Raw genomic sequence first — 21,683 nt, 5'->3', positions numbered from 1 at the left:
GATGCAATTGTGTATCTATTAAGTATATGAATGTTTTCCCCTTCTGGAGTCCCATGTTTACTATAATGTACATACGAATACATATAACAAGCTCAATGGAAGTATATTATTTTAGTCTCTAATAAGGTAATTTCCCTTAGAAACTCATCTTTGTTAAAACAAATAAATGTGAGTATTTGAAAAGCTTGGTAGGAGCAGAGGTGGCGTCTGGGGCTTTGGGTTCTACAGCCCCTTCCTGCAAGGCAAGAAGAGGGTCCAGAATGGGAAAGAAGCAAATTGAACAGTGGAAGGCAAGGTACTGGATAATGTTATTTTCCCCCTTGGATCCCATATTATTCACAAAGTTTGCATTGCTCATGGATGCTTTTGCTTGAGTAGTGCATCCTTAAAAACGTTTCTTTCTGGAGGGCATCCATAAAGGAGTTTGGAGTTCTGCTTTCACTTGGGTATGGAGCAAGCGGCAGGCATTTCAGATGCCCACTTAGAGCTCTTTCAGAAAGACGCACAAGGGGCTTTCAGAGTGCTGGGGAGGAAATATTTTCCCTGGCAAAGCCAGAGAACGCTTCAAGGAGGAACTGAGTCATCTTGAGAGTGGAGTCGGAACCCGCCAGTCTAGAGAGGGAGCAAGGGCATTCTAAGCAGAGAATAACAAATGGATTTCAGCCTTGTCAGGCCATGGACTTCACGGATTTACCTGATTACCAGGCCTGGGTGCCTGCCCCTGTCACCTCACCATGGTCAATGTGGTTAGCACCACCCTTATCACAGCAGCGTGTCTCTCTGCAGTTACCTAAGGACAGGGACGTTCAGCTCCTCAGATAAGGGGCTCCTGTGCATCCCAGCAATCTTGTCAATTATCCCTGGACTGATTGGAACGCCTGCTCCTTCTCAGCATTAACACTGGCTGGCGAAGGGGACGCTTCCTTTTATCGGCGCCTATTGTGCTGTCAGGCTTGGTTTACAACACAATAAGCTTACAGACACTCACAATTAATGAGCTTCTCATGAATGCTCACAAACACATTAAAAATGAGCAGGTAGCAAATTATCTATGGATCCCAATAGTCTGCACCTACATTCATATCCAGTTTTTAGTAGACTGGAATTGACTAAAAGTCCCTGTCATTTGTCAGGTGGTATGTCAGCTTAATGGGCCCAGAGCTCATTTATGGGTTGCCATCTCCCACTAAACAGTCTAAATTGTCTGCCTGAGCTTCCAGAAATACCTGAAGGGGTGGGTCCTGAATATGAGCCTTATCCGAACTTGAAATCTGTGTATGCCCCCATTCTTAAGGAATCCACTATGGAATTCTGAGAAGAATCTGCACCCCCTCCTCCACTTTTTTTTTTTTTCCCAAAATGTACGTCCAAAAGAAAGATGTAAATGTGAACAGTATGTGGAGAAGCACTTATGGATTTGGGTTGAGTCTCTTGTCTCACTTGCTGTGTAATTTTGAGGATGTTAACGTCTCTGAGCATCAGTTTCTTCAACTGTAAGTGGAGATAATCATAGCACATTTCATATAAGAATTAAGTGAAAGAAAGAATACAAGGCATACCAAATTTACACAGCACTGTGATGAGTGTTGTGAGTCTGTGTGGGTGCTTGCTAAGTCACTTCAGTAGTGTCTGACTCTTTGTGACGTTATGGACCATAGTTCACCAAACTCCTCTGTCCGTGGGATTCTCCAGGCAAGAATACTGGAGTGGATTTCTGTGCCCTCCTCCAGGGGAATCTTCAACCCAGGGATAAGACTTCCATCTCTTATCTCTCCTGCATTGGTAGGCAAGTTCTCTACCAGTAGCACCACCTGAGAAGCCCTGTGAGCTTTATATTAATTCAATTTCTCCTAATAATAATCTTATCTGAGAAAAGCACTACTTTGTAATCCCATTCTGCAGCCGAGAAAACTGAGGACTTGAGAGATTAAGTAATTTGTTTAAAGTCAAATAGCTCATAACCTGGGGTGGACCTGGGATTCAAACAAGGACACTGTGATGCCAGAGACCTTTCTCTGTTGAAGGATCCTGTGCTGTGCTACCTGGTCCATTAGCTGGAAAGGAATTAGTTATTGCTCTTTGAATGTAGGGAAACTAGAGACGTGAATGCACCCAACTTTAAAAAAATACCAGTCTGTCAGGGAGATTTGTCTTGACCAGTCTGTCAAAGCCATTTGAACCTTGGTTAGTGTTATGACTAGGGCAATCACATGTATCAGTTTTGATTGCTGAAAACAAATGACCACAAGCTCAGTGGCCTAAACCAACACTCATTTAATACCTCACAGTGTCCGTGGGTCAGGAGTGCAGGCACAGCTCAGCTGAGGCCTCTGCTCAGGGTCTCAAAGGCGGCAATCAAGAAGTCAGCAGTTTCCTTTTTGGAGTTTTCCAAACGCAAGCAGAATTCAGTTCCTTGCATCTGGAAGATGGAGGCCTTCAACTCCTAGAGGCTGCCCAGTGTTCCTGGCCACAGTGTCCGTGGCTCTTACCATAGGCAGCAAGCAGCTCATTCTTCAGGGTCCACAGGAGAATCTCTCTCTTTGGAGTCTTAGATAATCAAGGGAGTGGCTATCCTGTCACCATTGCCATATTCTATTGGCCAGAGGCAAGTCACCATGCATGCCTACATGCAAGAGAAAGATTAGAGAAAGGCATGACTCAATAGGGGTCACTGGAGGCTGTGTCAGTCACACCACACTATCTATTATTCTACTGGGACATTCTTGAGAGTGAAAATATGCCATCAATAAATACTGGAAGAACAAGCATAAACTGAGACTGTCCCAAGCAAACTGGGACACATAATCATCTAAGCTAGAAACAGCGCAAGACACTTAATACTGGGCCAGTGGAGACACAGCATAATTCTGATCTGGTGGATCTGATAGTACTCCTTTGAGCAGGTGATTTTTCAATCAGGTTGTGAAGGATGGGTTAAATTCCTACAAGCAAAAATGGTATGGGGCAGGAGAGCATTCCAGGCAGAGGAAGCATTTTGGGTGAAGATGGAGCACTGAGAAAGAAACAGGCCAGGATCTCAGAATGAGAGATTTCAGGAGGGGCTTGTGAAATGTGTTTCAAAGCCTTTATTCCAGGGAAATAGGCACAGGAATCTACAGAATTCTGGTGGTGGTTTAGTCGCTAAGTCGTGTCCGACTCTTGCAACCCCACGGACTCTAGCCAGACGGGCTTCTCTGTCCGTGGGATTTTCCAGGCAAGAATACTGGAGTGGGTTGCCATTTCCTTCTCCACTCTGACTAGAGGGCACCTCTCCAATCCTTAATGCATCTTGGATATTTGGAGGCCCACAGTTTAAGGGAGACAGGCCCTCAGCTTTCTGCCTCCTGGGGGAACTTCTCTTGTACATACATGTGGCTTACGAGCCCTTTACCTCATCACAGTTGTGGAGAAAATTCTAGAGAAAGGAACAAAAATGGGTCAGCTAATTCCATAAGTTTGATCAATGTTTTGTTAGAATGGAGGTTCAGCAGCCACCTTAGTCCACAGATCAGCTTTGCAGTTGTCTTCATCAGAGCCGTGGTGGGTGCAAGCTCACTGTGTCGCTGTTTCTGCTGGGTCACTTCTGTGGAGCAGTGTGTGCCTGGCTCACCTCCCTGCTTCAGGGGAGGTCTTGTTTATTTCCCATCCATCCGTCCCCTTCTGTGACTCAGTGTCTGCCATGAAAGGGGGATTTCCTGACCTCGCACCCATTCATCCCTCACTTAGATAAACAGAAGTGATCCGTGACATGGCCACTTACAGGTTTTCTGCTGCCACTAACCCACTGGCGAGCACCACACCAGAACCACATCCAGGGAAGGGACAGAGACAGTGCCATGGAGGATGAGGTGTGTGGTTCAGACAAAATCTGAGTCAGCCGCTCAGACTCCAGCAGGGAAGTTGGGATGGGGACATTGAGCCCCATCTGTGCCAAGCTGCCACGGCTTTGGCTTCCTGCTCTGGGGCGGCAAACTGGCTGTGCGTTATAACCTCGGGAAGAATGGGGCTGGCTCCCGTGGTTGGAGCCAGGAAGGCAGAGGGAATGTGAGACAAGTCCAGAGAGCTGGAACTGGTCTTCTTCTCTACCGTAAAGCAAAGGATACACATTCCCTGGGATGCACTTACTCCCATACTCAACAGCTGTTAACTGATCTTCATCTATATCCCAGGCACTAGAAGTTCGATGGTGACCAAAACAAAATCCCTGTCCTCATGGATCTTATAGTCTCAGATGGGGCCGTGCAGAGATAATCTGAAAACAAATAAATACAAGGTAGAATAAATATTAAAAAGCAGAGACATTACTTTGCCAACAAAGATCTAGTCAAAGCTATGGTTTTTCCAGTAGTCATGTATGGATGTGAGAGTTGGACTATAAAGAAAGCTGAGCACCAAAGAGTAGATGCTTTTGCACGGTGGTATTGGAGAATACTCTTGAGAGTCACCTGGACTGAAAGGAGATTAAACCAATCCATCCTAAAGGAAATCAGTCCTGAATAATCATTGGAAGGACTGATGCTGAAACTGAAACTCCAATACATTGGCCACCTGATGTGAAGAACTGACTCATTGGAAAAGATCCTGATGCTGGGAAAGATTGAAGGCAGGAGGAGAAGGGGAAGACAGAGGATGAGATGGTGGGTTGGCATCACCGACTCAATGGCCATGAGTTTGAGCAAGCTCCGGGAGTTGTTGATGGACAGGGAAGCCTGGCATGCTGCAGTCCATGGGGTTGCAAAGAGTTGGACACAACTGAGCAACTGAACTGAACTGAGAATAAATAAATGGGGGTGGGGTACCTGGTTAAATAGAGGGAAAGGAAGTTTTCTCTAAGAAAGTGACATTTTATCTGAGCTTAGTCAGAAATACCAAGAGTGTTGCAGACAGAATGTGTACACATGCCCTACAGTGGGAAAGAGAAATTGAGAGAAAAGAAAACAAAACTGTGTGGCTGGAGTTAAGGAGTGAACAAGAGCATGAACTGAGTGAATTACCGTTGGAGGCAGGTCACAAAAGTACCTCCCACTCTCAGGCGGACATTGATAATGGGGGAGGCTATGCATGTGTGAGGGCAGGGGGTACATTACTATATCTCTGCACCTTCCTCTTGATATTGCAGTGAACCTAAAACCACTCTAAAACAAAATGAAGTATTAAAAAAAAAAAAAAGCTGGGAGGAAGCTGGGACTCTTTTTTAAAGATAGTATACTGGATAATTTGGATATGGATTGTACTCCCTAGTGATAACAGTCTGACAAGGAACAGCGTTCTCGGGGGCAGAAAGTCACAGTCATCACTAGAGAGACTGACAGAGTGGCAAGACAAATACCCTGAGGGTCAGGGGAAATAGCCGCAGGATTCTCCTGAGAAGACAAAGTAGGATGATGAGGGTGGTCCCACTGATGGAGCAAGTAGTACAGGCAACAAATGCCCCCTGGTCTTCAAGGGACAGTGTCTTCAGGGCAAAGGATTCGTCCCTAGTGAAAAAACAGAGCATAGGAAAATACACGTGAAGGGAAGAAGGCGGGAGGGAGGAGGTAAAACGGTCCAAAGCTGGGGATGGGGCTTCCAGCAGGTGACACCCACCAGGAGAGGGATTTCTGAGTACCTGGGGTAAGCGTCTTTCTGCACAGAGAGACCTGGAGAAACACAGAGAGAGATGGGAGAGGTCTGCTTCCTTCCTTCCCCATAATTCCAACAAGAGAATGGCTGCATTCAGAGTTCTGGTCCATGAACTGCAGATTTTTTTTTTTTTTTTTTTTTTTTTTTAACAGAAGGGAACTGTTAGTTCTACCTCTTTCCCAGAAGGCATTTCCCCATGGAAAAACAAACAGACCAATGGTGTGGCAGACACTTCTGCATGTAAATTCACCCCAAAGAAAGAGTTAAAGTGCTTTCTAATATAAATTGGTTTTCGGTATTTCAGTGCCAATATAATTAGATTGTAACAAGCAAAGCCCTGTAACATAACACAGTGAAAATTTGAAAATTTGATTCTGTCTGGCAAACAACCAAGTCCCTGCGTGTGCGCAAACCTGACATTAATAAGCTACAAGAGATTACATGATTTAGAAAAGAAGCACTTGGTGTTACCAAATCAAATAATAGATCTCTAGGCTATAATTAGGAGAATTGGGACTCAACAATGAAGTCATAATACTGTAATTTAGCTGTGAGTAACAGAGCCATGGAGGCACATTAGGAGGTGGTGGGTGGTGTCTCCGTGGCATGCAGCTCCCAGGGGGCGCCTTCTCCGGCACCCCGCACGCAGACACCTGTTGGCACCATGACGCCACAGGATGGGCCCAGGTCTGCTGGGCTGGATGGCAGAGGCTCTGGGGCCCTTGTACTTCAGACACAAAACTTTAAAGATGGAGCTCCCCAGGGACAGCTGAGGAAGGCAGAGAGGCCACCAGAGCGATGCGGGCAAATTGCTGCCCTGCGGTGCTTTCAGGGCTAACAAAGGACACATTAAAAACACAGAAATATAAACAAGGCAAAATAAACACTGTAAAAAATAAAAAGAGAGTGAGCGAGGCCAGCAGCCTCACTCATAGTCCCTGAGCTGCAGGGGATTGTCAGGTTGGGCGAATGCATTTTTCCTCTGAAATAGTTTCTGCAGAGACTGTGCAGAACTTAACCACCTCCTGGCAGAGTAACACAATCCATGCTCTTAGGTCATCAAACCATATAATTTCACGTTGGAAAGAAACCTTAGCAGGGCTTCTTAATCGGGGGTCCCCCAAGGGGTCTGTGGATAGAACTGAATTTCAATGTAATTGGTTTTCTTTGTAATCCTATGAATTTTATTTTCTGCATTTCGAAACATTATTCTGAGAAGGGGGTCTGTCGCAGATGTTGGAAGCGCCCCTCTGCATATCCCCGGACCTTTCTGGATGCTCCAGCTGGCTTCTAACTGCCAGTCTTTGCATCTCTGGGCTTGAGAACTCTCCATCCCACCACCTTAGCAAAAGAGCATTGCTTGGTGCCCATGTGGCATGCAGGCTGCAAGTGCCAGGGCGGCGTGCCAGGGGCAGGTATGTAACTACCCCAGGTCCCTCCCCCTTCAGGTGTGAAAATGCTGAGAAGTGGTTTTGCCCTCCTTGTCCCAGAGTAGTCTGGAGGATTAAGCTCCAGTTGTCCACCGTTGGGCTGCCTTTCATTTCCCACTTCTCTATGGTTACTTCCTGTATTTACCAAATAAATTGCTCTATGATTACCTCCTGTATCTCCCAAAGAAATTAATTGCATTCAGGATCTGCTTCTTGAAGAGCACAGACAAAGATAGAGCCAACAGGAAGGTCAACAGACTGCCAAAGGTGTCCAGAAAAAAGATGAAGCCCTGCAAGGTGTGATTCGGATCTTCTCCTTACCCTCAGCACCACTTCATGGATGAGGAGCCTGGAGCACAAAGAGCTAAGTGTCTCACCCACAAAAGGGAGTTAGGAAGTAAGACATTCACTTACTATGGTTATTGTTGTGACCATGATTTCCCACACTTCACATGTTCAAGATGATTTTTCTCCTTGTTCCTTCACAAATCCTCTCCAACAGTAGCCATTGGCCTAGGACTGCTTGAAAACAGGGTCCATGGCTGGACCTTTTCCTTTCTTCCTGAATGCAGGCATCTGGCAGGGCCTGGCACTGCAAGAACCCGTTCCTGTGCCCAGGTCTGAGCTGAGTTCTGGATGTAGGATGAGCAACAGCAAAGTGTGTCTCTTACCACATTCAACACAAACACTGTTTCCATTCAGTTACCCCTTAAGCCAGATGGTAACTGTGTCTAGGCTCTATCTGAGGATAGGATTCCACAGTGGGATTTAGCACTGGGGTGGCAAATACTGTTCTTGTTTTATTTACATATATATATATATATAAAGGACATTGTTTCAATTTTTCTTCAAAATGGACTTTAGAAATACTATCATAAAATGATACAAGGATATCAAGTAGAAGGAAAATAGAGGTACAGTGATAGTAGGCTTTTATAAGTAGGTCCTGAAAGATGATTCCTTCAACACACTAGCCTCGCCCTCCGTTGTTTATTCCCCAGCACCTCAGCATGATGATTGAGAAGCATAAACCGAACTACATGCTTTCCCTGTTCTAAAACTTTCAATGCATCACCATCAGAGAAGACTAAGATTCAGTTTTGTTAAAACAGCATTCATAGCCAGCTCCTGCCCATATATCTTTACTTCCTCATCTCTCCTTTTTACTCTCCTTCAGTCAGACTCTAACAAAATCCTTTGAATACACCATGTCTTCTTACAGTTTTTTCTCATGATGTGTCCTCTTTCTGAGGAACCACTTCTGTGCTCACCTTTCTAAAGGTTTGGCTACCTATCCTCTGAGCACATACAGTGATGATGTATCTAAATATCTGATCTCTCCCCATTTCACACTTGTCTTACCTGTTTCATTCTGCTCCAAGCAGATCCACAGTGGACGCTTTCTCCTACTCATGAAGGACTCAGTTTAATTGTGACTTTCTCAGACAAGTCTTCTCTGACCACTTTAAATAATGCTTTTTGCTTTCTCATTTTTAAAATGGAAAAATATTTTGAAAAATATTGGCATGGTCTCCCTTTTTGATTTCATGTCCATAACCTTCTCTTTCATCTGCCTTCTTGTGAACATGTGGAGGTGGGATATGAGGGGGTGAATTGGTAGGAGAATTAAGAATGTTGCAGAAGGGAAATAAAGAAAAAATGAATGAAGGAAGTTGATGTGTTACCTTTGGAGTTTTGAATTTTGCAAAATATCAGGGCTTGCAAGTCGGACTTTTCAAGATTGTAGAGACAGATTTCTAAATCCCTCCTTTTAGCATGTCACATGCCAAGTCTGCTTGACTAGATTGTATTCCTATATTCCCTACCACCCCTTCATGTTTAAGTCATGAGCATTTTTTAACACAACAAAATTTATATTTTCTATGTTATTCCAAGTTTCTATAATTCAGTTCATTCGCTTAGTCGTGTACAACTCTTTGCGACCCCGTGAACTGCAGCACGCCAGGCCTCCCTGTCCATCACCAACTCCCAGAGTTTACCCAAACTCATGTCCATTGAGTCGGTGATGCCATCTAACCATCTCATCCTCTGTCGTCCCCTTCTCCTCCTGCCTTCAATCTTTCCCGACATCAGGGTCTTTTCAAATGAGTCAGCTCTTCACTTCAGGTGGCCAAAATATTGGAGTTTCAGCTTCAACATTAGTCCTTCCAATGAACAGCCAGGACTGATCTCCTTTAGGATGAACTGGTTGGATCTCCTTGCAGTCCAGGGAACTCTTAAGAGTCTTCTTCAACACCACAGTTCAAAAGCATCAATTCTTCACTCAGCTTTCTTTATAGTCCAACTCTCACATCCAGACATGACTACTGGAAAAACCATAGCCTTGACTAGACGGGCTTTGCTGACAAAGTAATGTCTCTGCTTTTTAATATGCTGTCTAGGTTGGTCATAACTTTCCTTCCAAGGAGTAAGCATCTTTTAATTTCATGGCTGCAATCACCATCTGCAGTGATTTTGGAGCCTCCAAAAATAAAGTCAGCCACTGTTTCCACTGTTTCCCCACCTATTTTCCATGAAGTGATGGGACCGGATGCCATGATCTTAGTTTTCTGAACACTGAGCTTTAAGCCAACTGTTACACTCTCCTCTTTCACTTTCATCAAGAGGATCTTTAGTTCCTTTTCACTTTCTGCCATAAGGGTGGCGTCATCTGCATATCTGAGGTTATTGATATTTCTCCCGGCAATCTTGATTCCAGCTTGTGCTTCATCCAGCCCAGTGTTTCTCACGATGTACTCTGCATATAAGTTAAATAAGCAAAAAAAATAAATAAATAAAAATTAAAAAAAAAAAAAGTTAAATAAGCAGGGTGACAATATACAGCCTTGACATACTCCTTTTCCTATTTGGAACCAATCTGTTGTTCCATGTCCAATTCTAGCTGTTGCTTCCTGACCTGTATTCAGGTTTCTCAAGAGGCAGGTCAGGTGGTCTGGTATTCCCATCTCTTTCAGAATTTTCCACAGTTTATTGTGATCTACACAGTCAAAGGCTTTGGCATAGTCAATAAAGTAGAAATAGACGTTTTTCTGGAATTCTCTTGCTTTTTCGATAATCCAGCGGAAGTTTGCAATTTGATCTCTGGTTCCTCTGCCTTTTCTAAAACCAGCTTGAACATCTGGAATTTCAAGCATATATTCATTTCATATTTATAAAAAATAGAGAAGAAAATCATGTCAGATATCCACAATGATTCTCTAGAATAGAGAATTTCTGATTGTCTCCTTAGAACTTTCTTATTTTTGTTATTGCTGCCAATTTTAAATAAACTTTGTATTTTAGAAATGTTGCACTTACAGAAAAATTGTTAAAATAGTACAGAGAGTTCTTATATACCCCACAAGAAGTAGTTGACATCTTACACTTGTACATTTGTCACAGTTAGTCAACAATGATAGATTATTTAACTAAAGTTCATACTTTACTCAGATGTCCTTCATTTTTCCCTATCATTATTTCTCTGTTCCAGGATCTCATTCAGGATGGTGAATTACATGTAGTAACCATGTCTTCTTAGGCTCTTCTGACTGTGACACTTTCTCATACTTTGCTTGTTTTTGATGACCTAGACAATTTTGAGGAGTCTGATTAGGTATTTTGTAGAGTGGGATTCACCAGACGATTTTCTCATTATTAGACTCTGTTATGTGTTGTACAGAGGAAGACCACAAAGGTAAAATGCCATTTTCATCACATGACATCAAGAACACACGCCATTAACATGATTTAACATTGTTGATACTAACCATGATCACTTGGCTGAAGTAGAAGATTGTCAGGTTTCCTCAAATTACTTTTTTGGTCTTCCCTGGTGGGCTAGTGGTTAAGAATCCACCTGCCAATGTAGGGGACACAGGTTCAAACCCTGGTCCAGGATGATCCCACATGCCTCGGAGCAACTAAGCCTGTGTGCCACGATGAACGAGCCAGCACCCTAGAGCCAGTAAGCTGCAGTCGCTGAGCGCTGAGAGCCTGGAGCCTGTGCTCCACACAGAAGAAGCCACTGCAGGGAGAAGCCTATGCCCCACAACTGGAAAGTAACCCTCACTGGCCCCAACTGGAGAAAGACGCACACAGCAGCAAAGACCCAGTGCAGATTAAAAAAAAAAAAAGTTACTCTTTTTTCCTCCCTTTCCAGGCTGTGCTCTTTGGAAGTTACTGTGTCACCACCATCTATTTATTTGTTCAATTCCAAATACATATATAGTGGTATCAGAATTGTTAACAAATACTAGCATGGGGAACAATTTTATTGACTAGAATACAGTGCTTAAATACAGTTTCATTTGACTTTAGTCTTCCAGAATCCTCTTATTTCCAAAGTTACTTATGTCAGCACCTTTTTACTCCGATGTTTTCAATGAAGTTGTTTCATACATTTGTAAAACAGTCATATTGTTTTGTCACATTCTACATTCCATCCTGGGATCCCTGATCTCCTAGATGATTTTTAACTTGCATAATTAAGGGCTACTCTTTTGCTGTAAAACCAATAAAGGGTCTTTACAAATGTATGGTGTAATGTACTCACCATTACAACATCACACAGAATAAGTTCGCTGCTCTATAAAAACCCCTTGGATATCATCTATTCAACCCTTCCTGTCTCCCCCCCCCAGGCCTCTGTTGACCACTGAGCTTTTCATTGTCTTTGTAATTTTCCTTTTTAAAACATCTCGTAATTAGAATAGCACTTTATATGATCCCATTTATCTCCTCTCTTAGCATATCAATTATACTTCTTTAAAAAGTAATTTCCCTGGAGTTTCCAATATACATTTTACCTAGTCTAATTGCACCTTCAAATAACAATATACTGCTTCACAGAGAGAGAGACAGAATATTCCCAATTCCTCCCTTCCTTCCCTTATGCATTGTCATTATTCATTTCATTTATCGCTATGCTATAATCACCAAATACATTGTTACTATTATTAGAGTAAACAGCTATCAATCAAAAGTAAAATAAATGTGAAAATTTTTCATCTACTTTCATTTCTTCTTCTACAAGTTCCAAATTCTTACTTATAAAATGTTCCCTCTACTTTAAAAACTTATTTTAACATTTCTTGTGATGAGATTTGTTGGTAATGAATTCTCTCAGATTTTGTCTATCAGAAAATGTCCTTATTTCTGTTTCGCCTTTGAGGGATAGTTTTACTGGATACAGAAATATAGTTTGGTATTTTTTTTTCTTTAAAACTTAACATACTCTGCTCCATTCTCTTCTTACTCCTGTGGTTTCTCATAGAAATCGGCTATAATTCTCATCTTGTTCCTTAATAGGTAATATTCTTCCCACAACCATCTGCTGCTGTGGTTTCTTTATTTTCTCTTCTTTTTTTTTTTTTGTAGCTTGAATATGATATGCCCAGGTGTAGACTGTTGGTGTTTATTGACATTCTCTGAGCTTTCTGGATCTGTGATTTGGTATTTGTCCCAAATCTTGGAACATTCCCAGTCATTATTTCTTCAAATATTTCTTCTGTTCCATTCTCTCCTTCTTCTCCTTCTCGTGTTCCAATAATCATATGGCATAACTCTTGAAATTTCCCAGAAATTCTTGGTTATTCCACTGTTCTTTTGCTTTTTTCATTCATTTTTCTCTTTGCATTTCACTTTCAGAAGTTTCTGTTGAAGCTCACTAATATTTTTCTTGGCTGTGTCCAGTCTGCTGATAACCTTGTCAGGACATTCTTCATTCTTGTTAAAGTCTATTGAATTTCTAGCATTTCCTTTTGATTATTTTTTAGAATTTCCAGATCCCTATTTATATTACCCATCCTTTCTTTCATGCTATCTGCTTTTTCCATTAGACCTTTAACATATTAATCATAATTATTTTAAATGCACTGCCTCTTAACTGTAACATCTGTGTCATATCTAAGTTTGATTCTCATGCTCAGTTTGTCTCTTTGGACCATGCTTTTTCTTGACTTTTATTATGCCTTGTAATATTTGTTGTTGAAAGCCAGACATGTTGTATTGAGTAGTTGGAACTAAAGCAAATAGACCGTTATTTAGAATTTATGTTAATTTGGCTAGGATTTGGCTGTGTTTAATGTTTGCTGTAGGTGCTAGAGTGGCTCAGCCAGTAAAGAATCTGCCTGCAATGCAGGAAACCTGGGTTTGATCCTTGGGTCAGGAAGATCCCCTAAAGAAGGGAATGCCAACTCACTCCAGTATTCTTGCCTGGAGAATTCAATGGACAGAGGAGCCTAATAGGCTACAGTCCATGAAGTCACAAAGAGCTGGACATGACTGAGCTACTAACACCTTCACTTTCCATGTCTTTGGCTTTGACTCCTATGTCTTTGGGCTTCCCTAAGTACTCTTCCTCAGAGAGAATCTTGCAGTTCTTCCAACCAAAATTCATCATTATTTTGCTGGAGCTCTGTGGGTGTGGTGTCCAGGTAGGTAGGAGGGGAAGCAAGGTGTAAGTTTATGATAAAATTTTGGTCTCTTTTTAAAGAATTTCTGTCTTTTTTTTTCTTTTCTTTTTCTGCACAGCTTTTAGTTGCAGCCCTCGGGAATCTTCATTGCCACACACAGACTTGTAGTTGTGCCATGTAGGATCTAGTTCCCTGACCAGGGATAGAACCTGGGGCCCCTGCATTGGGAGCATGAAGTCTTAACCAGTGGACCACAAGGGCTGGGCTTTCACATTTACAGTGCTTTTGTACTGGTATGGCTTTTTGCCCCTTTAGGTGGGATAGGAAAACTAGAGAGGGCTGGAGCTAGCTACTTTACCTTTCTCCTGCTGCTGCTGCTAAGTCACTTCAGTCGTGTCCGACTCTGCGACCCCATAGACAGCATCCCCCCGTCCCTGGGATTCTCCAGGCAAGAACACTGGAGTGGGTTGCCATTGCCTTCCCCTACCTTTCTCCTAGGTGGGATCAAATTCTGGATCCCTCCTGGAAATTGGTGTCTGTTATGGAGAATGCTCTGAATATGCTTCCCAATGCTTACTCTTCCCCTTTCCCTGCCAGAGCCAACAGCAAATTCTTGGATCTTCACCATGAGAACTTAGTAGGGTTTCTAAAGGAAAAAAACCATGAAAATGTGTCTCCCCTAAGACTGCATCCCTCAAGAGTTTTCCACCCTCTTGCTAGCTCATAGTCAGTCTCAAGCAAATCATCAACATTACCGTTTTACTATTCCTACAACTCTATGGCTCCAGGGCTCAAGGAGCTTTGGCTTTGGGTAATAGATCGCACCTTTATCTCTCTGAATTCACTGGTCTTTCCAGATCTTGGGGTATTGGTTTACCTTGTTATTTTAGTTCTCTGATGGGCCAAGAAAAGTCATTGATTATTGGCTTTCTCAGCTTTTCTAGTTGTAAGGATGGAAGTGATGACTTGTAAGCTCTTTACATATCAGAGCAGACACTGGGAGCCCAGTCATGAGACTTTTAAACTTAGACTACAAGGAGGTTATGACAGAAGAAGGAGAATTCTATTCTCCTCTACCTAAAGGATTTTGAGAGAAAGCATGGAGACAGAGCAAGAGAAAGAAAAGGTCTGATGTCAAGGTTTACATGTGTTCCCTACCCCTCACCTCATCTGAAGGCTGACGCTTAAAGAGACTAGGAGGAGGGGAGCATGGACAGGGAGTTTTCTGCCCTGCTTCAGACGACACCTGCTGGCAGCTGTCCCCTCCCCTACCACTCTGACAGTTCAAGGTGGTGGCAGAAGGAGGTGCTAGCTTATAACTCTGCTAGGTTTCTCTTGGTTTCCACAGAGTATTTAAAAAAAAAAAAAAAAACTCAGAAGTTCCTGAAACTCAAAAGGCAGTCAATTTAGAAGCCGAAGACCTGTCATTGAGTCCACTGTAACAATGGTAGGGATGACTCCCAGCAGAGGACACAGGATGGAGGCCAGGGCTGTGGTGTCTTAGCAGAGGCAGAGCCCTAGATGGGTCTACCAGGATATCTGAGATGAAGATCATTTAGCCAGAGAGGGCTAGCAAGTCCAGACTGAGTTGCGAGAGAGAAGCCAAGCTAAGAAAACACTCAGGCACAAATGGGATACATATTATTGGAGAGAAGAAGACATTGCTTCAAAGACAAGTGAAAGCTGGAGGACAGTAAAAGAATGCCTCAAGGATCTAATGAACTCTTCTCTTAGACTAGCACAAGGTTCCAGGTAAGATACATTCCTCCTAGTTTTCACTTTGATTTTTCAGTCAAAGGTAGGGCAGCAAAATCCTACAGAATTTTCAAGGTTTTGAATTATCAGATATTTTCAGATATTCATAATTTCAGAATTATCAGATCAAAATTATAGATTGGACTAAGAAAGTCAACTATTTTCCATGCTAAACATCAGGAAACACAAGAAAAATGACAAAGGTTTTAGGTAAAATACGTTTCTGCCCATTTGAGCAGAGTGGGCAATTTGTGACTCCACTGCATTCTCCATTCAATTACTGTAATGTGTGTTCTTTATAACATTTTTCATTCTCTGAAGGCACCTTATTTATTTGTCTGATTAGTCTGTCTAGCCTAGCAGGAAGAGAACTCAAAAACATTAAAGGTGCTGAATTAATACTTGTCAAATAAATAGTGGTCTTTATCAGGTGAATGGGTATAAGGATTTTGAACCTTAAGTTATCATATTAACTAATATTTATTAAGTGCTAAGTATCTATTGAATCATTTAAGTACTTGTAACAATACCATGAAATGAAGCAAAGTGTTAGTCACTCAGTCATGTCCAACTCTTTGCAACCCCATGGACTGTAGCCCACCAGGCTTCTCTGTCCATGGAATTTTCCAGGCAAGAATACTGGAGTGGGTTGTCATTCCCTTCTTCAGGGGATCTTCCCAACCTAGGGATTGAACCTGGGTCTCCTGCATTGCAGGCAGATTCTTTACCGTCTGAGCCCCAATATCATGAACCAGTACAATTATTATCCATGGTTTCCAAGTGAGGAAATGGAGGCACAGAGAAGTCAGGCAATCTGTCCAAGGTCACTGAGTTTAAAACAAACAAGGCAATCTGACTGCAAAGCCTGCATGCCCATCTAGCACACCCCACTGCCTCTCAGAGTCTCCTGTGTGGCCTCAGCTCACCGCCTCCTTCCCCTCCTCCCTCTCGCCAGATGAGCCACAGACGGCTAAGTAGGCAGCGAACACTTCTCAAGATGTTTTCATCGATTTTGCCAACACTCAGCTGCTTTATCGGCTCTGATGAAACATTTGTGACAACCACAGCAATTGCAATGATCATTTCCATGCTGAAAACATTTGCCTACAAAGCAGACATTTTCTCTTCAAAGTAAACATTGGTGCCGCTGAGACACTGCCACCCACACCCATCCATGCTGCTTCCTTAGAATTTCGAACGCCTCCAAGGCAAATTCCCCACAAGAACCGATGGCAACATACAAGAGGATGTGGACTTCTCCAGGTGGCCTCACCTGCCACTTCCAGACCAGTCCTGAGTTGTCTCTCATCATCCCCATCTCTGTCTCCCCTCAACCAAGCATTTACTCCTGTTACTAATAACAGCAGGCACAGGGGTTAACCCTTCCCTGTGATGTGTCTATTTCCTGTCTTGACTCTGCATGATACGGATGATGCTTTATTGATCTTAAGCTCAGCACTTAGTGCCTTTGCTTAATTAATTAGTTAATAGTAAATGGAAGAAGACCTTGAAAGCCCCTGAAGCTGGTCCTTTAATATGTCCAGAGGGAAATAAGACAGAAGGCAATAGAACTAGATGGAAGGAGAGTTCCCCAAAGTATGTTTCTGTAAGTCCTACCCCAAAGGATATTAATAAAACATTTCGTGTGTGTGTGTTGGGAGGGGGGTGGGGGGGTGGTCAGGGAGGAGGCTCTCATTGCCAAATAAGATTGATAAATGTGAAGTTAAACTGAATTTAAAGTAAAAGGATTTCTCACCTGCAGGACTTTTCAGAGCCTTTGGTAAGCCAGTGTGCATGGTCAATCTCCAACAAGGTCATGCTAAGTGTAGCATTTTGCAAATGCATTTGACCACATAGGCCTGTCTTTGCCAGATTCTTCAGGGTCCTAATGGACATAAAACCAACTGAAGAAATGCCATCTGCACAGGCCAGCAGAGAACCTCCACTGTCTAACAGTATTTTGCATAGGTGTGAATGGGCAAACCACAGGGAGCCTACCATTGGCAAAAATGAAGTCTTCCTGAGAACAGAAAGACTCTCTCTAGGCCCAAATGGCATCTCTGTAGGAACAGCCTCCCAGATACATGGAGAAATGAGCTATAGACAGAATGCAATGGACAGTTATGTGCCAGGCATCATGCTGGGTCCTCTCAGAAAGCTAATTTAGCCCCCGAGAACCCTGTGAGGTTGTCATTATCATCCTATTGCACAAAAAAGGAACTCAACGACCACAGAGGCTGGGCAGTGAGCTCAAGCAGGCAATATAAGAATCTTCTGGACACCAATTTAGCCTTCTCTACTTCTCCTCATTGCTCACTTAAAAAGTAAAACCCAAAAGGTTGGGCCAAATTTAGAAACAATTAGCTCTCTTTCGAGGCTTCCCAGGTAGAGCTAGTGGTAAAGAACCCGCCTGCCAACGCAGGAGACATAAGGGACATGGGTTCTATCCCTGGGTTGGGAAAATCCCCTGGAGGAGAGCATGGCAAGCCACTCCAGTATTCTTGCCTGGAGAATCCCATGGACAGAGGAGCCTGGCGAGCTACAGTCCACGGCGTCGCAGAGTCGGACACGACAAACAACTTAGCACACACAGGCATCTCTCTTTCAGGAGACTGGTATCTGCAAGACCCATCTTCTCCTGCAGGACCTGAGCAGAAACCACATTTACCTGGGGCAGCCAGTGGGCAGGACAGGGACCCCCTCCCCAAATCAGACAGAAGCCTCTCCTTGTACCTCATCTACACACCGAATCACGAACTTTGCCGGCGCTCTTAAGTGATTGTGACGGCTTCGTTTTCGAAATATCAGTCGGCCTGTTCGAGTAATTTTATACTTAAATTATTTAAATGCAATCTATCCATTGAAGCAATTTCCCCTGCACAGGAGAAGTGTTTTCTTTTTTAGGGAACTGAAGCGTGATAAATAAATGAATAAAGACTTGTAGCAGTCTCTCTCTCTCTCTCTCTACTGAAGAAAGCACATCGGCTGCAGGTCCCTTCTGTCAGAAATCTTGGAACTTGTAATATTCCCTGTGGCTCTGCCGCTCAGCATTAAAAATAACCAAAGACTCAAGTCACAGGGCTTTTTTTTTTTCCTAGACACGAAGCGCATTTTACGCCACAATGCCCGGGATGACACAGGGACTGCTCAGAGCTTGCTAATATTCTCCGCTGCCTCTCTCCCCAGGCCTGCAAGCAGTTAGAATGGCTTAGTGGTGATCACAAATGCTGTCCCATTTGGCAAGCACTTCTTTAAGGCAGAGCAGATTAAAATTCATGAAAGGAGGCTTGCTTGCATAAATAAATTAAAAGCTGCAAAACTAAAGTTTAAACACCCATACACAACTAGCATTTTGCAAACACCATATGCATCGTGGTTCTCAATTCTGGGCTGTCATGCAAGAAGTAGAGAAAGAGGCCTCATTGGGTTTGAATGCATAAAACTGGAAGCACCTTGATCACCTTTGGCACAAAGGAGCCTCAGCCGCAAAGTGTGAACTAATTGATTTGAACCTTGTCTAAATGCATATGGATTTTAGGAGAGCATGCCAATGTCTGGAGAGTATGTTTAAAAGGAACTGAGAGAGAGAATGAGCACAGGCTTTGCAATCAGACGCTGCCAGATTCAAAACCTCATTCTTGAAATGACTCTGTCGCCCTGCGTAGTTCATGGGAAGTCTTGGATACCCAGTTTTCTCAACTGTAAAACAGATGTAAGAAAATTAACCTCTAACCTTAGTAAATAATACGCTGTGCCTACAGCAGCTGGCAGAGAGGAGGCACTCATGAGCTGTGAATCCTCCTCTTCTTGCTTTTATCTTACATTTACCCAGTGGCAACATTGTGGAAGCGAATGAGTTCTGGGGTTAGAAGCTTCAGATCTAAGCCCCAGCTCTGCCACTCACTAGCTGTGTGACCTCAGAGAACTCATTTCCTCTCTCAGAGCCTCAGTTTCTTCATTTGTAAGGTTAAGATGGTAACATTACCTCTCCCACTATATGTAACATCTGCAAAGTGTCTGGTCCTTGCAACGCTGCATGGTAGGCATGGCCAGCAACTTTATCTCCATTTCCTTCGTTAAAAAAAAGCTGATGCTATCCTGGGGCAGAGTGAGCTTAAAGGGACTTATCAGATGAGAGGCAGACCCAGGGCCAAAGAGCAGGTGAGCCTAACTCCCCTGCCAAGACACCCAGGGACCCTCCACCTACTTCAGTACCTTCTTGTTGCCCCATGGCTGCTCAGGGCCTGCTAGGAGAGCACCTGGTCCCAGCTGTAGGCATTTAGGGGTCTTCCCGACCCACCCTGATGGAACAAATATGTCTTCATCCCTATGCTCCAAAGACTTACTGCCAAATTCTGTTTATTCAGTGCTGCTGCTGCTAAATCACTTCATTCTTGTCTGACTCTGTGCGACCCCATAGATGGCAGCCCACCAGGTTCCTCCATCCCTGGGATTCTCCAGGCAAGAACACTGGAGTGGGTTGCCATTTCCTTCTTCAATGAGTGAAAGTGAAAAGTCAAAGTGAAGTCGTTCAGTCGTGTCTGACTCTTTGCGACCCCATGGACTGCAGCCTACCAGGCTCCTCCATCCATGGGATTTTGCAGGCAAGATTATTCAGTGCAATTGGCAACAATGGGTTGAATTTCAGTCCCTCCAAGGCAACAAGTATGCTTCTTGGTACGGTTTTCTGAATTCCCAAGCTGCTAGATTCAGACAGAGAGAGGGCTAGAGCCAGAGATCCCCAATGCTTGCATGTGAGAGCAGTGAGTTCCTGAGTCAGCTTGGGATAGGTTCCCCTTGGTGAGTTACACTATTAAGGGGAATCATATCAGGAGCCTGGAAGTATGCATCTGTCATTCTTTGGTTAGAGCTCTCCAGCAAGATGTTAAACCTCAGGAATCAACATGAACCAGGCCCAGTCCCAGTGGGGGTATATCCTAAAACACAGATATTGTCTGCTAGTAGTCTTGGTGGCAAGCAATAGAAATAAAATTCTAGCTTTTATACTCAAAAATTAAAAGTGTGAAAGTGTAGACTGGTAATCCAAAATCTTCCTGCTACAAAATATCTAGACATGTTGGAAAGAAATGATAAACACAGTGTATATGAGCTTGTAAGAGTTTGTGAGAATGTAAAAGAAATCCCAAAGGGGATTAAAATGAAGAAACTATGCCCTTATAACTGCCTTGGTAAATAGGTAGGCAGGTCAGAAGGGGCCTGGGGTGTCAGTCTCATTGAGCTAAAGACCTGGATTTAATGACTACATTGGAACAAAAAGACCAACCTTGGTCCTGGACAATTTGACACTTGAACAAAGGCCCTTGCATAAAGCCAGGACCTTCAAGGTGTTACACCATGAGTAAAAGAAGTGACTTAAAAATATACCCAATTTCTGTGTACAAGGTTGCTCATCTTTATAGAGCTCTAAGAGAGAAAATAAGATCTTCTTTAAGAACATGTAATCATAAGGATATAACTCACACTTGCATGCATGCTCAGTTGCTCAGTCACTCAGTCCTGTCTCTTTGAGACCCCACGGACTAAAGCCCATTAGACTTCTCTGCTCATGGAACTGTCCAGGCAAGAATATCAAGAATATTGGAGCGGGTTGCCATTTCCTCCTCTAGGAATCTTCCCAACCCAGGGATCGAATCCACATCTCCTTCCTGTATCTCCTGCATTGGCAGGCAGACTCTTTACCACTGCACCACCTGGGAAGCCCCATATATTTTTTAAATAATTTTATTTATTTATGACTGTGCTGGGTCTTCCTTGTTGTGCCAGCTTTTCTCTAGTCGCACCCAACGAGAGCTAGTCTCTGCAGGTTTCTCATTAAGGAGGCTTCTCTTGTTGCAGACCACAGGCTCTAAAGCACTCGTGCTTCGGTGGCTCCCAGGTTTTAGAGCACAGGCTCAACAGCCATGGCATAGATTCTTTACCACTGAGCCCTCAGGAACTCTCACACGTTAGAATTCAAATGTTGCTTGGTAATGCTGCCCTTCCAACTGAAGACACTAGCAAAAAAGTTAGATCGCAAAAAGGGACACTTTGGGGCACCTGGTATTAGAAGAAGTACTCAAAAACTTTCTGGAAGATTGGGCCTTCAATCCAGGTAATTATACAAATAAAACCTCACTAAGGGTGGGTACATAATTCAATATGAAATATCTGGGTATGGAGGAGACTCTCTATTGCTTATCCCAAGAATTCCCATCCTTCCTTGCTTAGATCCCTGGCAACTGGAAATAGCCATATGACTAAATTCTGGTCAATAGATTATAAGTAAAAGTATTCTGTGAGAGCATCCAGTAAATTTCTTCAAAAGACAGCTGCTATGTGCCTGTTCCTTCTTTTTACCCATTCTGCTATTTGGAGCATGGCTATGATGGCTATTGCTCCATCTTGGACTGTGAGGATGACTGTGAAATGGTACCATATGAATTTATATCACACCAGTACTTTT

This window comes from Cervus elaphus, chromosome 1 (assembly GCF_910594005.1).
Source record: "Cervus elaphus chromosome 1, mCerEla1.1, whole genome shotgun sequence".
In the NCBI taxonomy this organism is placed as follows: domain Eukaryota; kingdom Metazoa; phylum Chordata; class Mammalia; order Artiodactyla; family Cervidae; genus Cervus; species Cervus elaphus.
The sequence above is the reverse complement of the archived record's forward strand: the minus strand, read 5'-3'. Positions refer to the sequence as shown.